This window comes from Eurosta solidaginis, chromosome 1 (genome assembly GCF_040869045.1).
Source record: "Eurosta solidaginis isolate ZX-2024a chromosome 1, ASM4086904v1, whole genome shotgun sequence".
In the NCBI taxonomy this organism is placed as follows: Eukaryota; Metazoa; Arthropoda; class Insecta; order Diptera; family Tephritidae; genus Eurosta; species Eurosta solidaginis.
This window is the reverse complement of record NC_090319.1, coordinates 53,956,587-53,979,074: the sequence shown is the minus strand read 5'-3', so window position 1 is coordinate 53,979,074 and position 22,488 is coordinate 53,956,587. Positions and strand designations below refer to the sequence as shown.

At 37.7% G+C, this 22,488-nt stretch overlaps 1 protein-coding gene across 3 annotated transcripts in view; it reads right to left on the bottom strand.

The window, feature by feature from the left end:
- LOC137253459 (uncharacterized) overlaps nt 1-22,488 on the bottom strand; it is a 146,652-nt gene that overhangs the window by 78,433 nt on the left and 45,731 nt on the right. The window lies entirely within an intron of this gene.

Sequence of the window (22,488 nt, the reverse complement as noted above, 5' to 3'; positions counted from 1 at the left end):
TCTCACCTATCCGCGGCGAATCCTGTTTCATTAACAGACGAGGCTCTGGCGACCCCAAGCTCCTCATGGAACTTGGGGGTGGGGAGGGAGGGATGACCTGAAGGTTTAATGTGGCCATATAAATCGTTCCCGAGATGGTCGGGCTAGTACCTTAATGGAGCTGTGTTACCGGAGCGAACCGGACCTGTATCCGGCAAAGGACCATCACACGATAACACTCCCCAAAGCCTTCGGGGAGCAACCTTATCGCTACAACAACAACACCAACAACAACAACAACATATCAACAAAGTTAATTCTATTCGATACACAAATCTGTTGCTTTTGTGAACTGTAAGATGAAACGACGGTTCACATTCTCTGCGAATGGCGTGTCACTTAATCCCTTCGTGATATGGAGTAAAAAGCCTGAAGACTAAAGGACTTCGTAACTCGGCCTACGGAGAAGGATCAGCACTATACTATAGCCTTTAAATAAACAAATATGCATTGGTTGTATTGTACACGGAGTTTGGCAAAATCCTCTTGCACGCAGGTAATGTTTAGCTGCGCCTCAGAAAGAGAAGTCTCAAGGACAATAATAGAGGAGGGCGAGATAGAAATAGGCCCCGAGAGTCTTAAATCAAGACGCTAGAGGACGTAGACATAACGACTTTCGATAATTAACGAAGCTATGGGATTTTCAAATAAACCTTAAACATACTAAAGCAAAGGGCCTTACATGTCTGTATAATCATGGCTGTGGTGTCGATCGAGTGGAAGGAGGAACAGGCACTTGTCTTGAAAAAGGGAGCAAAGGACGGTTGATCATAGGCGCGGATCCGAGTGCATCCTACAATTCGTGGGGAGAGGCGATACAAAGGATACAGACGAGTCCCTATGTTGTTATACATACACTGCTAAGTATTTCGCAAACAGGCAGCAGGGTAGTACATATGTTGGTCCAACATGCAGAAAGGTGCTTAATTTCACATTGTTTTCCGAGTGTAATTTACTAAGGTATGACCGGAGGGTCATTGATAGGTCATCTTTCTCAGATAATGCATATATCAGCATCAATCGCCCCCTAAAGAGACCAGAAAAGAGAAAAACCTTAGAAACACAAATTCCAGAGATTTGTGAATATGAAACTGAGGCAATCCAAGGAGGTTGCTACGGTGAAGAAGAGCGCAATAACATCGTAGCCAAGACGTTAATAAATGAGTTATAATAAAGCCTGGCATCTGAAGAGACCCAGAGGTAAAGTAAGGTTCCGATTGTAAAATAACGAGCAAAGCGAGTGCAGTGGAAAGCTTCTGTGAAGACATAACATTTTCTATCGAAACGGCGATATTACGGAAAGTCCTTTCCATGGATGAAATAGTCCACATACTAATAGAAAATGATAAGTGGGCATGATCAACTTGTAGTGTAGTAGCTTGAGACCTTATTGACATTTCTCATCAGCAAAATTGAGAGCTGGTAGACAGTACTCGGCGCGAGTATGGCCAGATTTGGTGACATCATCAATATCGAATGAGCGACCAATTCTTTTTCCAGTTTCAGATGGAATATTCCCTGACTTGTTACATATGCCGGGGAAAAATATCATAGAATGGCTCAAGTTGCTCCTTTATCCTAGCGCGTTAATGGGTTAAGAATATTCCCGCGATGGTCACGCCTGTGGGAAGAGGCGACGAAAGCCTCTGGAAAAGTATCCATAGCATTTGGCAATATAACTTTGTCATGCCTCCCTCAGTAGACAAGGCCACATATCGTCCTAACAGAGCGGCACATAAACACAAACACGACGTGTCATCCATTATCATCACCCCCAGAGGTTAAGGAAGCCATCAAAAAGGCCAAGCCCTCTAAATCAATGGGCCCAAACGGAATAGCCATCAAAATGCTAGCAAAAAACCTTGTCGCTGAGGGAACAAACTGTCCTTTAAGTCCTTTGTCATTCCCGAACAATAGAAAATGATGCCTCATTTCACTGTGAATCTTCGCCCAAGTGCCCATCAAAATGGCTTCCGCAAAATGCATAGCACTACCACCAAGCTAAATGCCATAACAACTCAGATAAATTACAGACTAAATCAGGAAAAATTCCATCATAGAACGGTTCTCGTGGCACTCGACCTGGCGAATGCTTTTGACACAGTCAAACATGGCACGCTACTCCAAGCCATAAAAGGTTCATCCCTTCCCCTTGTCTAAAAAGATGGACCGCAAATCATCTGAATGGTCGATCCAGTTTAGGAACGAAACCTTAAAGCCTAGCACAATTTAACAGGAGGTGCCACAAGGTGGTGTCCCTTCCCCGCTTCTGTTTAATTTCTTTATATCAAAGCTTCCTTCCCCACCAGAAGGAGTTACTATCATTTTCTACGACGACGATTGTACGGCAATGGCAACGTTGCCTGGCCCTTCAATAGACGAACTAGTTTCTAGTTTCTAGTCTATACAGCTATCTCCCCAGTCTCTACGACGCGGAAGGAACAGATAACGCAAATAGCCCCCCAGTGGGTTGGCAGCAGGTATGCCTGTCGTAAGAGGCGACTAAAGTACCCAAATGGCTCAAAGGATTGCCATCGCGATTTATAGCATCTCCAACCCAACTTTCAACCTCACCTATCCGTGCCGAATCCTGTTTCTTTGGCATCCGATGCTCTTTCGATATCAAGTTCCTCATGGGGTAGGGAACGAAATGGCCTAGAAAGTTCATTGTGGTCATATTAAATCCTTCCCTAGATGGTCTTGCTTGTACCTTAATGGTGCTTGTTACCGGAACGTGCCGGATCTATATCCGACAAATGACCAAAACCTTCGGGGAGTGTCTTTATCGCTACAACTATAACAACAACAACATGACGCAAATATTGAACGTTCACGCCGATGGTGTTACGCTACCGACTGTCAGCCACCCAAAGATCTTAGGGTTAACCACCAAAATTGGATCTAAATAAAAAGTCGGAAAAAATTCCACAAGTCGCCTGCCGGTAGCGTCGTCCACTCATGTGCTATGAATCACAAGTTTGTTCGCCTGGTCTTAAAAACACATCTGGAAAAGGCTGCAGGCCGGTCAAAATGCTGCACTCAGAACTCCCATGGGATATTTTCTTATGACCCCTGAACATGACTTACATAGGCATGCGAAAGGTCTGAACATTAAAGAGCACAACGAAATGCTGAACAGACAGTTGTCACAAACCAGGACAACCGAGCAAACAACTGCATGATCTAGCCCCTCAAAGAGGGTTGACCAATACTCTTTTGCCAGGATGCGCCCAATGAATATAGTTATCAATACACAATATCCTACTCTTGCAAAAGGAGAAAACACACTAACAAGGGAGAAACGAGTCACCCTGGCCAACTTCTTTCTGGATACTGTAACAGGTAAAAGTCTTACTTGCCCAGAATCAACCCCGACATACGTAATGTATGTCCTGCAAGCGATGTGCCCGCACATGGCACCAAACATCTTTTCAATTATAATGCGGAACCTACGCCTCCAAAACCTGCCGCCCTAAGGTCGACCCCTGTTAAGAGGACTTTGATGACAATTAGCGAGTTGTCGCACCCATTGAATGAGGCGAAGCACTGTTAACACAGCAATAACAAAGCCCAAACATCATCATGTTGTTGTTGTTGTTGTAGCGATAAGGTTGCTCCCCGAAGGCTTTGGAGAGTGTTATCGATATGATGGTACTTTGCCGGATACAGATCCGGTACGCTCCGGTAACCCAGCAACATTAAGGTGCTAGCCCGACCATCTCGGGAACGATTTATATGACCACGTTAAACCTTCAGGCCATCCTTCCCTCCGCACCCCCAACTTCCATGAGGAGCTTGGGGTCGCCAGAGCCTCGTCTGTTAGTGAAACAGGATTCGCCGCGGATAGGTGAGGTTAACAATGGGGTTTGGAGAAGCTATATATTGCGCTGGCAACCTGAAGGGTTGCGCTACACAACCCCTTGAATCTGGTATTTTAGTCGCCTCTTACGACAGGCATACCTACCGCTGGTATCGAGATATTCTGCAAACATCATCATCATCATTAATTGCCGGATAATGTTTCTCTCAAACACTCCAAGAGCCATCTCTTCTTCCCCGATCCCTGTCCCATCTAAAAACCTCGTTTATACTAAATATCACAACCTAATAAAGCCCGAAGCTATGTTTAAAGTTTCAAGTAACTGTGGTATCGGGAAGTTCTTTAAAACTCGAAGGAAAAATTTCCAAGTTCATGTTCCATTGTCATGGGGTTCTGAAGTATGTTCTTAGTTTCAAGAATCTAGCTCTATGGGAAGTTACTCAAATAACGGTCACAAGATTCCACATGTTGTAAATTAACTTTCTAAAAAACTCTGAATATCTCGATCCCTGCCCCACCTTATCCTAAATATTACAACCTAATAAAGCCCGAAGCTATGTTCAAAGTTTCAAGTCACTGGTTTATCGAGAAGTTCTTTAAAACTCGAAGCGAAATTTTCAAGTTCGGACGTTTTTTAGAATTTCCACCATCTCTGGAATAGCAAAGTTTTTTCCCCCATGTTAAATTGTTATCGGGTTCCGATATGTGTTCCAAGTTTCAAGACTCTTGCTTTCCGGCAAGTTACTCAAAAATGGATTGCAAGATTCGCCAATTTTGTATGGGAATTGGCGGAAAAACATCAAACGAAACTAATATAAAGAATGTAAATACGATTAATGTATAAGATTAGTTATAGAACGATACGAGTACTGAGTGAGTAGTAACTTTAATCTTGGAAAAAAAATACTCGAGTACGCCCTATTTCAAAATTTGTTTCGAAATCGCCCTACCTCAGACTACGGTTGATGGACGCTCTTTCTCAGAATTCATTTCAAAAATGCCCTAACTGAGTTTAAATTCTATATATTGTGGCGATATTAGCAGTTCTATACATCACTATAAAAAAAAAACTATGCTGCTACTAAATAAAGGTAAAACAACAATAGAGCAAGCAGTCACACTTATGGACATGTACACATCAAAGCAAGCAGCCAGACATACACCTATATAGTCAGCAGATAAGAGCGTTATCATCAGCTAAGATCAGAAGTTGTTACTCACACATACACACGTATATAGCTAGAAGAAAAACATAAACTACAGATATACATGTATATAGCTAAATAACCAAGCGTGAGATACAACTGTTCTAGAGGGCATGTTCGTGAAGTCTTTATCTTAGGAGAATTATGTGAACAAGGCAACAGAGAGTATAAAAGCAGCGCGGTGCCAGCAATAAGTAATCAGTTTGATTTTAACACGCTTTTAGCGAAGTACGCGAGTATTGTAATTGTACTACTCCCAAAGTAGTCTTAATAAAAACCATTTTGCGATACTGAATATTGGAGTTATTTATTCGACATTCAGAGATTCGAACGATAGCAGAAGGTGTAATATAAACAGGAATTCACAAAATACGTTACAATATCTTGCTATCTTCAACGGCGAAAAGTTTTGTGAGATAGTTCGTTTTTGAAACGAGAGGCGACCTAGGGTGATATTCCATTTAGCAGACCAGGCAAAACCATTAAGAATACTGCTTACCGTTTTTCTAAAATATTTCAACTGTTTAAGGAGTGTAAAATACATTTTATATGGGGTGAATATTTCTTTGCCGACTGCCGTGATATGGAGGTAAGGTGCCGCTCTAACATACCGAAGGTTCCAGGTTAAAGTTTCGGGAAAATTTTCATAAAAAGTTTCTCTGCAAGGAATCGCCCCTCTGCAGTGCTTTCGAAAACAATAGGATCAGATATTTAGAATAGGTGGAATCTTGCGATCGATTTCTAACTATTCATTGAGCTAAAAACTAGAAACACTACGCTTAGTTCAGGACCATGTGAAAAAGCAACAAAAAGAAAAAAATTCCGCTAGGTGGTGCAAGGCGCCAGATAATGAAAGTATTAATACACGATTTGCAATCTTTCGATTGATGTACGTTCTAGAACAGAAGAGGCTTGAAATTAAAATTTTTATTTTATTTCACGGAGTGAAATACATATTGCAAAAAGTTCCCCTAGTGGCGCAAGGATCGAGGTATCAAAAAAATCGCAAGAAAGGGGAAAATCTTGCGATAAATTTTCAAGAGATTTGCCATTGACCTCAAAACTTAAAACATGTGTAGCTAAGAAGATATTCTCAGTAAAGAAGAAATTGTAACGGATTTTGGGAAATTCCGCTTATTTGAAACCTTCTGCTAACGTTTGAATCGCTAAACTCTCGAATAAATCACTCCAATATCTGTATTGCAAAATGGTCTTTATTAGACTACGCTGGGAGTAGTACAATTATACTTCAATTCGCAACTGATCAAACTTATTCCTTATTACTCAGCTTGCGCTGCTTTTACACTCTCGGTTTCCTCGTTCAACCATTTCTCCTATGGTCTAGTAATTTCGCGAACTTCATGCTTGGTTACCAGCCATATACATGTATATTTGTAGTTTGTAGCCCTATACGTGTGTATGTGTAACTACATCGGCTGATGACTACATATTTGGATGTGTGAGATGAGATATCTCTTCGTCGCCTTCTAGATAAGAGTGGCTGCTTTATTGTTGTTGTGCATTTATTTAGTAGCAGCTTCGTGATGCTAATATTCGTCTAAATATTAAACAGCTATAAATTGCGTTCATTTTCTAAATACGTCGATCCCTGCACCACCTAACGGAAGCCTTACATTTTTCTATATCTCATAGTTAATGAAAAATCAATTACATAATAAATGGATATTCTAAATATCTCGGTTGCTGTCCCTTGTTGAAATATTTTTTATCCTAAATATTACAACCAAATCAAAGTTTTAGTTATCGGGAAGTCACCTAAAATTGTTCAGTTATCTATACCCCCGGCAGTCAGCTAGTTGATTTTTTTTCCATTTGTTGCATTCCTGAACTATGTATGTGTAAAGCATCAAGTTTCTATAATGAGAAGTTACTTAAAATAAATTGCCAAATTCCACATGCTCTACATTCATTTTCTAAATATCTCGGTCCCAGCCCCTTCTAGAAGAATTTTTTATTCCGAATGTTACAACCAAATACTGTAAACGAGAAGTCATCGAAAAACCGATATGAATATTACAATCTCGTATACATTTTTAAATTATATTGACCCATGCGCCACCTAGCGGATTTTTTTCTCTTTTTGTTGGTGGTATGAACTACATGTGCCGGGACTTCAGGTTTTTAGCTCAATGAGTAGCTGCTTAGAAATCGCTCGGAAGATTCTACATTGTCTGTATGGATTTGCTATATACATACTTATCTCGGTCCCTATCCAATTTGGTAAATTTTTGTAATCCTAAATATTGAATTTTAACATGGCTCTGAGCTATGTTCAAAGTTTCAAGTCTCTCAACATACCGGGATGTTGCTTAAAACTTGCTCGAAAAATTTACGAGTTCCGGTTTTTTTAAATATCACGATCCCTGCACCATCTAGCGAAATTTTTTCCTCTCATGTTAATCTGTCATTGGGTTCTGAAGACTCCAGCTCTACGGGAAGTGGAAAAGCATGAAACGAAACTTATAAAAAGGAATTAAAAATTGCAAACGAGTGCGTTCACCCATTGTGGGCTAACTTGGGTAGTTCAAAAATAATTTTTTAAAAGCGCATAAGGCATTGATATATTTTGATTGAACTTCTAATGGTCGAGTACAGTGTCATCAGAATTGTAACGCAGAAACACTCTTGTCAACAAACAGCCCTTTGATCTGATTAGATATAACATTAAACCCTTATTTGGATAATGAGATACATATTGTAACGTATTTTGGGGAATTCCTGATAATTATACACCTTCTGCTAACGTTCGAATAGCTGAATTGTAGAATAAATAACTCCAATACTCAGTATTGCAAAAGGGTCTTTATTAGACTACTCTTGGAGTAGTACTTCACAATTACAATTATACTTCACTAATAGCGTGTTTAAATCAAACTGATTACTGATTCCTCAGCTTGCGCTGCATTTATACTCTCGGTTACCTCGTTCGCCCATTTCGCCTAAGGTCTAGACGTTTTACGAACATGCCTTCTAGAGCAGTTGTATCTCATTTTTGGTTATTTAGCTATATACATGGTTATCTGTAGTTTATGGTTTTCTTCTAGCCATATGCCTGTGTAAGTGTGAGTAACAACTTCTGCTCTTAGCTGCCGGCTACATATATGTATGTATGTGAAATAATCTCTCTGCTTCATGCTGCTGGTTATGCGAATGGAATATTCTTCGTTGCCATACATACATAAACGTAGCTGCTTGCTTTAATGTGTACATGTACATAAGTGTGACTGCTTGCTTTTTTTGTTGTGATTATTTACTAACATCATAGTGATGCTTATATTCGCCACACTATTTATACGCGTTTTGGAATATACGAGGGAGAGTAAAAGTCTATTGGAAGGAAAGTTTTCGAAAGCCGCATACGTGGTCCTCTACGCCACAAAATATTTGTCCAATTAGTTGGGTAATAAACAACAACTCATCAAGAAATCGTCCAAAATATAGAAATACAGTTAGTGAATTAATAAGATTATATATGAATTTGTTTCATTGCGGCACGACATATGGTAAGCTTAAGTACCAGCTTCCAGCAGAAAAAGATACCCAAGCTACTTGGCTTTATCCTGATCGAAGAACACGAAACTAAATCGATCACGTCGTCTTCGACGGTAGACATACATAAGGACTGCGTTTGAAAAAATTGTCCATCACTAAATACGAAAAACTTTCAAAACCAGTAGACCGATTTTAGAAGTAAATGTCATAATTACATGTTTATTTAGTTACAATTTTTATTATATGTTTAAACTTTTTCATTTATTTACTATTTCCTACTTTTTGAGTTGCAGAACGCCATTTCTCCCGAAAATCTTCAGCGCTCCGGGCCACTTTCTTGGTCGCTTTGATTTCCCTTTTTACCAAAGCCCAGTATCTTTCGATTGGTCTCAGTTCTGGGCAGTTCGGCGGATTTGCTTCTCTAGGCACTAAAATCACATCATTTTTTGAGTACCATTCCAAAGAGAATGTGCTGTAATTACATGAGGCTAGGTCCGGCCAAAAGAAGGCTGAAACCTTATGCTGTCTTAGAAAAGGTTTCAGCCTTTTCTCCAAGCACTCTTTAACATAAATTTGCGTTTATGGTTCCCGTTGTGACAAACGATCTGCTTCTTTCGCCACAGCTGCATATTGCCTGCCAAACCAGACATTTTCGGGGAAATTTTAACTGTCTTTTTGTTTTGAATCTTTCGTCCACATTACCCCGCGAGTCTGCAGTATAAAATTCTTGGCCTGGAAGCTGCGAAAAATCGGCTAAAACATAAGTTTCGTCGTCCATAACACAGCAACTGAACTTTTGAAAAAATTTGTTTTTAATATTTTGGCACGTTGTTTTGCTTCAATGTTCTTCAGAGAATTTCTGTCTGGAACTTTTTGAACTTTAAATGTCGTGAGACCAGCCTCCTTTTTAGCTTTGCGAACCAAAAACTCGGAACATTCTAGTTTCTGCGCCAATTTTCTGCCCGAAATACTGGGGTTTCTCCGTAAACTGGTTATAATTTTATTCTTCTTATTTTGGTCACTGATGCCAACTCCTCCTTGAAGTTTTTTAAGACTCTTGACACAGTTTTTGGGCACACTTTTACATCCCTCGCAATTTTTTTGAAAGTCCACTGAACATGGTCTTGATAAACTTGCACAATTTTTTTACGTACTTCCGATTCGCTTGCCATTTTTAATCGAATAAGTGTTTAGAGAAAATATTTGTGTAAAAAATATTTTTGACATTTATAGCAAAGCATGCCGCAAAAAACTAATTTAAATACATAAATTTGGAAAAGAGTTATTTGATTAAATAAAGGTGGAAATTTTTTCAAACGCAGACCTTAGTTCCAGTTTCCTGGATGCGTGCACTCTACGAAGTACAAATATCAACTCTGACATTTGTGGCAGTCAAGATAAGTACAAGCCTCGGGAAGGATCTTTCCGAGCCATTCAAAACTAAACGAAGTTTCAGACAAGGCGCCTCTCTTTCTCGCGATTTTAACATAATGCTGGAGAAGATAATTCTAGCAGCAGGACTAAGCCGTGATTGTACAATTTATTATAAAAAGAATTCGATGATAAGACGAAAGCCCTTGCTACCTTCCAAGAGAGAATCGGCGCATTAGTCATTTGGCAGTCACTGTTGACGAATATGAATTCGAGACAGTGAAGGGCTTCTATTAGGGAACCAGCATTAACAGCAAAACCCATGTCAGCTTAAAACTCAAATGGAGAATAACGCTTCCGAGCGGGTGCTACTTTGGACTAAGTAGACAACTGAAAAGTAAAGTTCTCTCTCGATGAACAAATATCACGTTATTAAGTCGCTCATCATACCTGTGATAATATATGGCTCGGTATCATGCACGATGTCGAGAGAAGATGAGATGGCTCTTGGAGAGAAAAGTTCTCAGGAAGATTTATGGTACTGTCCGAAGGAGATACAATGTAAGTACGCAGATATGAAGATAGTGCAGCGAATAAAAAGGGCTTCACTGGCCAAGTGATGTTATGCGAATGTAAGATGACTCTCCGGCCAAGAAAATATTTCAGACGAAACCGCAGTTTCGAAGCAAACGAATGGGGAGACAAATTTTGCATAGAGCAAGGTGACATAATTCAAAAGGTCTTAAGAGTGCAACATGAAGGTAACATTTTTTGAGGAAAATCATACGCCATAAGCTATCTTTTTCTTCATCATAAAATTTGGCAAACGTATACCATTTTCAAGAGGTTAGGTTAGGTTAGATTGAACTTGCCGGTTCATGAGGACCTCACATAGACTGAATGAGTGCTTAATGTTACCAGAAGTTTATTTTAACGACCAAAACAGATCAGAAGCTTTCTAGGACTTAAGCCACTTGCTGCTTCTAGATCTGACAGCTATATCACTCCTAAAAGCTGGAGTCTTAGCCTGGCAAGCGCAGGTCACGAGCACAAAACGTGCTCGATCGTTTCCTCCTCCAAACCGCATCTCCTACATCTGCTAGCACTGACCAAGCCTAATTTAAAGGCATTTTCAAGTGGTATATGCATGAGAAAAAAATGCGACGAAATCGGTTCAGGGCCTTCACTTTTATCTAAAGGATTTTTTTTGAATGATCGTAAAGGAATATTAGCTGTGTTTTTTTTTACTTCTATATACGTTTACGCTTAAACTTTATATGGACTGCTAAGCGCAGGCATGCTTAACCAACGAACCGATATCATTTCGTTACGATAATTAACGTTTATAAACGAAACAAAGTCATTTCGTTTCGTTTATTAACGTTAAGAACGTCAAATTAGCGAAATGATTTTGTTTCGTTTTCTGTCATATCAAAACGAAATCAAATCGTTTATGTTGATTATTAATTCCAAACTATGCTGGCAAAGCTGATTGATGGCGGAGTCATTAAAGGTGAAAGCATTAGCCAAGCTGATTGCAACTTTTCTCATGAATTTTGACAGTACGAACATTTCTCAGAGTATTTTTGACATTACCACCAACGAATTACACAAACAAATTACATGGAGTTTGTGTGTATGTCCGCTCTCTGTTACCACCTTACGGCTTCACCATGGCTATAGCGTTTTTAACGTTAACGAAAGCTTGTCGTTTCGGTTAAAAACGAGATACAATTTATCTTGATAATTTCTTTATCGATAATATTTCGAAGTGTTTCAACGGAAACGGTGGAAATTTTTTGATAAACGATTAGCTTAACGTTAAGGTGCATCCTGGCTAAGCGACAAACTTTAAATACACCTCTGAAATTTCTGCGCATAAAATTTGTCCTACTAAAATTCAATACGCATTATACTCACATGTAACTGAAATATGTGTTTTTGTTTCACCCTCTACACTAATTCACTAATCCACAATTCATCGCAACTGATTCAGCTATATGTTATACCCTATGGCCATCAGAGGGTGGTGTCTCCGCTTTTCGGTACACCCTGTTCTGTTATGTTAGTTATTTAACCACTGCCGCTAGATGGGTCTCCTAAGCATTATCTAAGCGAGGATAGGCGTTTTTTTTCACGCGCAAACGAAACGTATACGCGTGTAAAAAAACACGGCTATTATACTCAATATCTTTCAAAATGTAATTTTCTATTTCACTTTCAAAGAATTTTTATCGATAAATAATTATAAATAAAATAAATGCAAGGCCCGATCAACTCCGAAGAGATTTTAGGCCGAGCTTCTCTTCCAATTCGCGTCGTGCTTCTTTTTTTAATTTTTCCTACAAATTGGCCAAACATGACGATCCCATGTTTTACGCCAACTCCGAACGGCATCTGCGCGGCAGAAATACACTCTCTAATTGTAATAACTTGTTTCTAACTTTTTGATTAAATTAAATCAGCATTCAAACGAACGCCGTCATATCCAGCAGGAAGCACTGCGATGTTGGAAATAAGAAGTCGTTTAGGTAAATTCACAGCTTAAAGAGGAAAATTTTCTAACTGTAAAAAATAACAACTTTTCCTGAGGTGTTGTGGCGAATATTAGTAATTTCTATACATACAATGCCGCCAGTAAAAAAATGCCGCACAGCAACAGCAAGGCAAGCAGATAAATAGAAAACAGCCACACATACATCCAAACAGCAACTAAGAGCGCAGACAACATAACACACACTTCTAAACAGCAATAAAGAGCGCGATGTACATGTATACAGCGAATATGAAATGCATTTATGTGATAAAAGCAAATAAGAAACTAATCGAGAAGGCTGTTCGCGATGAGTTTAGACCCTGGGGGAAATATGCGAACGAGGTAACTGAGATAGATGTTAACATAGAGCATTTTATATACAGAAAGCGCAGAATAATCGAGAATTTCTAAAATTACCACCATTATAAATTATGACTAAGCAAGGAGATGGCATCAGAGTGAAGTTGAAATATCGCCCAATTAAAAGGTTTATACATAATCACACATTGTGCTTTGCTTTGTAACCTCAAGCTCATCAAATATATCACAAAAAAAGTTCAAGCAAAAATTCGACTCGTAAAAGATGCTTAAGGCGGATTTGCTTTTTCGGGAGTTGCTTTCCGTATTCCGATATCGAGTCAGAACGTTTATGCAACTATCGTTCCAAAAAGACTGTTCGAAACCAAATTGAATTCAGTATTCGTAAATAAAGTTTTTTTTAATGCTTTTGTGATAATTTAAGGACTGATTTTCTATTATGAATTTAATCTGTTCAAACTAGAAACTATTTTGATAACTTCAAAATACTTTTTGAAATATGAACACTTATATGCTCATATCAAGATGCGGAACCAAAATGATATCGATTTGAAGTATCGAACTGACGAATGTCGACTATCGAATTACGGAAAGCCATTCTAGATCATTTTCGCTTAAAATAGTTATAGTCCAGCACGTCTGGCTCTTATAATTTATACTCAGCAATCTTTGCACACAGAGTATATTAACTTTGATTGGATAACGGTTGGTTGTACAGGTATAAAGGAATCGAGATATATAAGACTTCCATATATCAAAATCATCAGAGCGCAAAAAAATTTTGATTGACCAATGTCCGTCCCCCCGTCTGTCCGTTAGCACGATAACTTGAGTAAATATTGAGATATCTTCACCAAATTTGGTACACGAGCTTATCTGGACACATAATAGATTGGTATTGAAAATGAGTGATGATGATGAAACCACGCTCACTTTTTATATATATAACATTTTGGAAAACACAAAAAACTTCATTATTTAGTAAATAATACACCTAGAACGTTGAGATTTGACGTGTGGACTGATGACTCGTGATAAAAATTGAAGAATTTTTTTCAAATGGGCGTGGCACCGCCCACTTGTAATAAAATCAATTTTAAAAATATTATTAATCATAAATCCAAAATCCTTAAACCTATCGTAACAAAATTCGGCAGAGAGGTTGCCTTTACTATAAGGAATGCTTTGAAGAAATATTAACGAAATAGGTTCAGGACCATGCCCACTTTTATATAAAAGAGTTTTAAAAGGGTCTTGGACGAATAAAATAAGCTATATCTTTGCAAGAAAAGAACTTTATATCAATGGTATTTCATTTCCCATTTCCCATGCCACTGTGGTGTGATGGTAGCGTTCTCCGCCTACCACACCGTATGCCCTGGGTTCGCACCCCGGGCAAAGCAACATCAAAATTTTAGAAATAAGGTTTTTCAATTAGAACAAAATTTTTCTAAGCGGGGTCGCCCCTCGGCAGTGTTTGGCAAGCGCTCCGAGTGTATTTCTGTCATGAAAAGCTCTCAGTGAAAACTCATTTGCCTTGCAGATGCCGTTCGGAGCCGGCATAAAGCATGTAGGTCCCGTCCGGCCAATTTGTAGGGAAAATCAAGAGGAGCACGACGCAAACTGGAAGAGAGGCTCGGCCTTAGATCTCTTCGGAGGTTATCGCGCCTTACATATATTATTATTTTTTTTTTATTTCATTTCCCAAGTGGATTTATAACAATAGGAAAAATTTCAAATTTAAAAAAATGGGCGTGGCACCGCCCCTTTTATGACTAAGAAATTTTCTATGTTTCGGCAGCCACAACTCGAAGATAAATTAACGGATCGTAATAAAATTGGGTACACAAATTTTCCCTATAGCAGAAAATATTTCTAGAAAAAATGGACGGGATCGGTTAAAGACCACGGAAACTTAGATATAAAACAAGTTTAAAAGGGTCGTAGACTAGAATAATAATGTTCGGTTACACCCGAACTTTGACACTTTTACTTGTTTTTATGTGCACTTGAAGATGAAAGTGTGACAGCGGTCTTTCGTTAATTGTTACAACTTTGGTGTCCTGACAAGTACCCTGTACAGGGCAAACTAACCCTTCAACTCTCAACGATTATTTCCATTATAGTTTTTCTGCCCCAGAAGTGAAAATGTTCACTAAATCTTTAGCAAGATATTGGGTCAACACTAGTTCCATGAGGAACTTGAAGGTGGCGCTACATAACACCTCTTTTCATATGAAAATGGGCTTGACCCGCCCCATTTTTTGCTACTCTTTCCAAAATACTTTTAATGCCATAAGTCGAACAAAAATCTCCCAATCCGAACGAAATTTGGCATAAACATTTTTTTCATAGCTACAACTGTGTGCCCTTAACGGGCAATAACGCATTTTAGTACAATAGAACTTGTGTTTTTATGTTTATTCTTCTGTTATATCTTTATTTTAAAATAAACAGTTTTTGTATGGAAATCCCCATACATATCTGAAGAAAACTGCATTTTACCCGCTCAAGTTCATTAGTGGTAGGTTCTGTATCCTTTTTGCTTCTTTTGAACGAAAATGAGTTCAGAATATGTATTGTAACGAATTTTGGGATTCTGCTTATTTTTGCACCTTCTACTAACGTTCGAATCGCTCAACTGTCGAATAAATAAGTCCAATATTCAGTATTGCAAAATGGTCTTTATTGAGACTACTTTGGGAGTAGTGCAATTATATTTCACTAATAGCGTGTTTAAATCAAACTGATTCCTCAGCTTGCGCTGCTTGTATATTCTCGGTTACCTCGTTCACCCATTTCTCCTAAGGTCTAGTCGCGTTACGCACATGTGTTCTAGAACAGTTGAATCTCATGCTTGGTTATTTAGCTATATATGTACATGTGTATCTGTAGTTTATGCTTTTCTTCTAGCCATATGCGTGTGTAAGTGTGAGTAACAACTTCTGCTCTTTGCTGCCGGCTAACGTATATGTTTGTGAAATAATATCTCTGCTTCAGGCTGCTGATTATGTGTATGGAATATTCTTCATTGCCTTGTACCCAAGTGTGACTGCTTGCTTTAATGTGTACATGTACATAAGTGTGGCTGCGTGATGCTAATATTCGCCACAGGATTATTGCGCAGCCCGAACTTAAGACTTTCTTACTTGTTGTACATGAAATAAGGCCCGCTGGCATTACTTCAAATTTTTGGCGTCAATTCCGAGGTCATCAAAAGTGCTAAACTCCTTGCAGGAAATTACAAGGTTTTGGTCAGCGAAACGGGATGGCTGGATCTTTACAGAACTCACAACTAAGAAATATCATCAAGATGCGGATGAGTATCGAAGAAAAAAAATTATAAGAAAATACTTTTCCTTATAAATCATCATTTTAAACAGTACTGTCTAGCCCTGAAAACGTGAGAAATACATGAAATACTTGCAGCCTTATGATTTAGCCCGACGGACGTTGTTCCGATCTCGGGCTCACTCCTTCCTCCTATATTCTCACCCCTCTGCTCTTTCAGGTTTATCTTAATTGACCCACTCCATTTCTCTATATTTTCATTGTACTGCAGATGTACTTCCTTTTTCGTTTACTCGTGCTTCTCTTCCTTATATTTAAGTCTCAGTCAAACCATTACGGCTAATAGTATCAAAATGTTGTTCTTACTCCTCCTGTTAAGCTCTTATTCCTACTTTTCGTCCAACAATTATCCATGTTCTTACTTTTACTCTCACTCTACCTTTTTGTCTTACTTCCCCGACTTCCCTCAAACTTCCTCTACTTTTCAATGGACTTACTTTTTCCCATCTGAATATCATATATATTATTTCTAATTGCTGGTTTTATGTACGGGTCTCTTTTTCGCTCTTATTTGGAATCCAAATCTATAAATAAAGTTTTGGTTGTAAAGATGGCGATTCGGGCTATTAGCGAGCTTCGGGCAATTTTGGTCGTAGTGCTTTTGTTTATCTATATTTTATTAAAATAATTTTTTAAAAATAAACGATTGTGAGCACACAAAGAAATCTATTTGTACTATGACACTATTGTGTAACTTGATATCTCCAAAGATCACCAAAGTTGGTGAGCAAAAGTTGTGACCGACATATGGACGGATTGCGATGATACAGGGTGTCGAAAGGTTGATAGTCGTACAAAAAAAAAAAGTTTAGATGATAACTGTACCATTTTTACCGAACTTTTAAAAAACAAAAAATAAAAGGATACATTTTTACATTAGATTTTTGCAACTCTTGCTAGTTTTTGCATAACGGGCCGGATTCGATTTATTTGTGTGCTTAAAGTAAATGCGAAAGCTAATGCGACTTTTGAACGTTGAAATTTAATGGTCTAGAATTTAATTTATTAAAGAAGAATTATTGATTTCACGGGAACTTGAAATAACATCAAAAGGTATTGACGTCATGAATTTAATATCGGAATATTTTCAGAAACACGTTATGTGGGATAAACCCGTTGCCCTCTGTACTGGTGGTGCTCCTGCAATGTTGGGATCACGTTCCGGCCTGGCGACGTTAGTAAAACAGAAAAATGCTAATGGGTTCAAGGTTCGATTCGAACTCAAGGCCAGAACAACATAACAGCGGCTGCTACAACGTCTATTAAAAAAAAATGTGTTGGTTTCATTTTGAGTTTGACATCTCCTTTTGACAATCTCATCGACCATGCAATGAAAAAAATAAAATCAACTGATGAGATGAGCCAACCATATAATTGAGCCATGGCAGGTAGCAGATGCTAAGATTTTTTTGGGTGACAAAAAAATGAATGATTTGTTGACACAGTTTACTAAATATATTCGTCTTTGAAGATGAACTTCGCGCTTTTATTTGCATACTTCAGTTGTGGTTACGTAAAATTGAAGAAAATATACATGAAAACATCAAAATTAATCTGCAAATGTTGATAGATGGAATCAATCGTTACTTCCCAGAACATACCGAAGAAGCTAAAGCTGACCAAAAACTGTTTCGTGACCCTTTTAGCACGGGCGCTGGTGAAGTTACTGAAGTAATCCAAGAAGAACTTATTGAATTCCAAAATGACAGAAACTGCAAGGATGGTTTTGAATAGAATTCACGTTTCGTGTAAAAAAGTGATTTCATATACAAAAATTCGAGAAATCGCCTTGCGCTATTTTATGGTTTTCTCTACAACTTATTGTGGCGAACGTTAGCAATTTTGATGCGTTACTGTGCTGTTGGTAAATAAATAGACAACAACAGCAAAGTAAGCAACCACACATATGTGCATGTAAACATCAAAGCAAGCAGCCGCACATACATGCAAACAGCCAAGCTAAGAGCAAAGAGATTATTTGATATAAACACATGTAGTAATCACCTAAGTGCAAAAGTTATTACTCACACATATACACACATACATATAACTAAAAGACATAAGTGAATGCCAAATACATAAAGGAGAAATAAATAAGCAGCAGTTCGAGAAGGTTGTTCGTGAAAGTCTAGATCCTTGGAGAAATATTCGAACGAGGCAACAGAGAGTATAAAAGCAGCGCAAGCTGAGGAATGGTTAATCAGTTTGATTTTAACAAGCTACAAGTGAAGTACGCGGGTATTGTAATTGTGAAGTACTACTACAGTAGAGTTGTGAATAAAAGACATTTTTCTGTACTGAATATTTGAGTTATTTATTCGACAGTTCAGAGATTCGAACTATAACAGCAGGTTCAAAATAATCCGAATTTTCCATTACACATTTTCATTAATAAAAAAAAATAAATGTAAGGCGCGATAACCTCCGAAGAGATTTAAGGCCGAGCTTCTCTTCCAATTTGCGTCGTGCTCCTCTTGATTTTCCCTACAAATTGGCCGGACGGGACCTACATGTTTTATGCCGACTCCGAACGGCATCTGCAAAGCAGATGAGTTTTCACTGAGAGCTTTTCATGGCAGAAATACACCCGGAGTGCTTGCCAAACACTGCCGAGGGGCGACCCCGCTTAGAAAAATTTTCTTCTAATTGAAAAATTTTATTTCTAAAATTTTGATGTTGCTCTGCCCGGGAGTTGAACCCAGGGCATACGGTGTGATAGGCGGAGCACGCTACCATCACACCACGGTGGCCGCCATTTTCATTACATTCTCATTATTTAAGTGAACAAGGCTTTTTCGCTTTGTTGGTAATTAAAAACAAGGTGAGGAATCGTTTGAAAGTAAGTGACAATTTGCGTGTAGCAACAACATAAGTCCTAGTATAGCCAAACTCCTGAAGAAGATGGAAGGTTAGAAATCACATTAGCACAATTTAGAAATTGTTTCCCAAAAAAATAGAATTATTATTTTTTATTACTTAATTTCAGATTAAATTTTTAAATAAAGTTTCAGTTTTATTATAACTGCTTATTTGTATTACAATTATTTACATGTGGTCCCTGCTATCAAGAATAATATAAAAGTGGTCCATGACAAAGAAAAGGTTGGGAACCTCTGGTATAAATAGTTATTCAAAAAAGCAAACTTTCGACACCCGTTCTTGTACGTCACCACTTTTGCACAGGTATCCTACAATGACAATAATATGCAGTTTGTCGAGTGCAAGCACTTGACGTGAAAAGCCCCATATGTGGGGAAAATTTAAAGAGAAATGTCAGGAGCGTTAAGTAAAATATAAGCTGAAATATACCACTTATACATATGCAAATATCGTCACCCGATGCAAAATGTGAACGAGTCGGTTTAGCGGTTCGAAACGTTTTTCATTTTTGGCTTGGTTCGTCAACGGTTCGGAAAAAAATTTATTATACCTACCATATGCATTCAATGTGATTGTCCTACTCGTCAAACTATAATGAGCTTTATTTTTTCTTTTCCAAAATATATATACAGTTGCAAACATCATAGCAGTGGAACTTTTTATGAACTTTCGTCAGTTAAATTCGTATTTTTTATTTTCGATAATTTAAGAAAAAACTTCCATGAAGTTTGTAACCAAAACTATGAAAACAAATCTTGAAACAGTTTTCGAAAAAATCGAGGCCATTTTACGAAAATATCGAACTTTTTATTGTATTTAATTGACAAAATTCGAATTAAGCTGAAATGAACAAATTGTATGTTATCGAACAAATTGGCAAGGTTAAACTCCAGTCAACTTTAACAGGAGTTTAAAATTGTAATGCAAAAGAGGGCACAAATAAAACATATTGTACAGCCAATTTGGAAAATATTAAAGTTAAGTCTTACACAGGCAGGTGATTCGAAGTCCCGCCCATCGTGGAAAATTATAATTTTTGGTGGAAATTGGAAACATAGTTTTAGTTTAAGTGATGCAATTTCAAAACTTCTTAAATGACATGTTAAAGACAAATTACTTAAAATTTGAATCAAAGTCGAGTCACATTGGAATACCCCCTTTGATTTGCAATACTCAGTTGAAATGATAAGAATCATATATATTATTTCTAATTGCTATTTTTATGTACGGGTCCCTTTTTCTCTTATTTGGAATTCAAATCTATAAATAAAGTTTTTGCTGTAAAGATGGAGATTCGGGTTATTATTTATTTATTTTATTTATTTATTTGTTTAAGTCTATGAATTTTAATCCTTACAGACTATGATACAATGAAAATTTAAAAAATACTTATGCCTAAAAGTAATCGGTGTACCTAGAAAGCAGACTTCAATATATTCATAAATTCAGTCCTTTGTATAGAAAAATCAAGAGCAGCGGAATTACTTATTGAGTTAAGCTCCCGAATAGCACGCGTAATGGGAGCATTACCAGCGTAATTCGTTCTGAAATAATCGTAATAAAATGGAAAGGAATTTCTGAGAGATCTCTGGGGAACATTAAATCGAATCCTTTCCAGCAAATATGAGAAATAAATGTAGCCATTAATAATATTATACATGAATGACAAGCACAGTATAGATCTACGATATTCCAAAGACTTGAGGCTTAAAAGTAAAAGACGTGCAGAGTAGGAAGGAATCGGCTCCGAAAAGTTTAACGGCCGAAGGGCTTATTTAAGGAAAATTTTTTGAATTCTCTCAATTCTACAAATGGCCGTTTGGTTGCTTGGTCTCCAAATGAAGACAGCATATTCAAGATGAGATCTAACGTATGACGTGTAGAGCAGCTTAAAGGTAAAGGGGTCTGAGAATTTTGAAGCATTGCGCTGTACAAATCCGAGCATAGAACATGCTTTTGATGTTACGTATTTAATGTGATTAATGAAAGAAAACCTTTTGTCGAAAACGACACCCAGGTCTTTAATCTCATCAACACATTGAAGTTCATAGTTAGATATACTGTATTTTGTAGACAAATTGTTAGTTGATTTTGAATAAATAATTTGGAAGCAAAATTGCGTATTTAAAGAGACAGGAATTCAGGCACCATTGGTGAAGCTTATTTACATCATCCTGCAGCTTTATGGCATCTTCTGGCGATTTAATAGCTGAGAATATTTTTAAGTCATCTGTATAAAGTAAACACTTTGCAAACGAAAAACAACTGCTGATGTCATTAATAAATAATATAAATAAAAGTGGGCCTAGTATACTTCCCTGGGGAACGCCAGAAGTCGCAACGAACGGACTAGACATTTTCCCATCAATGGTAACAACGCAGTGTATATTACTTAAATAAGAACGAATCCACAAAAGAAACGTTGAATGAAAACCGATACAGCTTAATTTTTATCAGAACTTTGTGTGGAACTCAATCAAAAGCTTTGGAAAAGTCAGTGTAAATGCAACCAACCTGTAGTCCAGCAGAGAAAGACTCTACACAGTATTCGCTAAAAACAGCAAGATTTGAAACCGTGGACCTATCAGCAACAAACCCGTGCTGGTGGGGAGATATAAGGGATTTAACAGCAAAACTCAACTTGGCATTCACAGCATGCTCAAAAATTTTAGAGATTGTGGACAGCTTGGATATTGGTCTATAGTTACGCACATCGTTCTTATGTCCACATTTGAAAACGGGCATAATGGAGGTGAGCTTTCAATCATCGATGAACCTCCCAGATGATAATGATTTATTGAAAATCAGACTCAACGGATAGACCAAGGCTGGACAGTTTTTTAACAAGACAGAAGAAAACCCTTCAACGTTAGTTTGGGAGGAGGATTTAAGTATAATAATAGCTTTACTAACATCCTCTTAGGAGAGAGTAAGTGTACCGAAGTTCAGGATACTAAGGGAATCCAATGAAAAATCAAACGCTTATTATTATCATCCTGAGAAAAATTTGACTTAAAAAACTCAGCAAATAAGTTCGCTGTCTCACTTAGAGATCGCGCAGGCTGATCATCAAGGAAAACCCCAGAGGGTACACTGGAGCCACCTTTTTTTGACTTTTTATAAATCCAAAAAGTTTTAGGATTCGATTTAATATTCGACTCAATATTATGAATATAGTCATTGTACAGAAACTTACCTAAATGATTAAATATCTTTAAATAGTGCTTGTACTTAGTCTTTGAGCGTTTGAAGTTACGCAAGTATTTATTTTTTATGTTCTTCAGTTTTTTTAATTCTTTCGAATACCACGGAAGTTTATACGGCCTCTTTCGCTTTACCGGAATTTTATCCAAACAGTGACTAAATAGAATGGATTTGAACGTGGAGAAGCAGTTAGAGGTATCAAGTCCCTCCAGTAATTCGTCCCAGTTTATTTCCATAAAAAATCGTTAAAT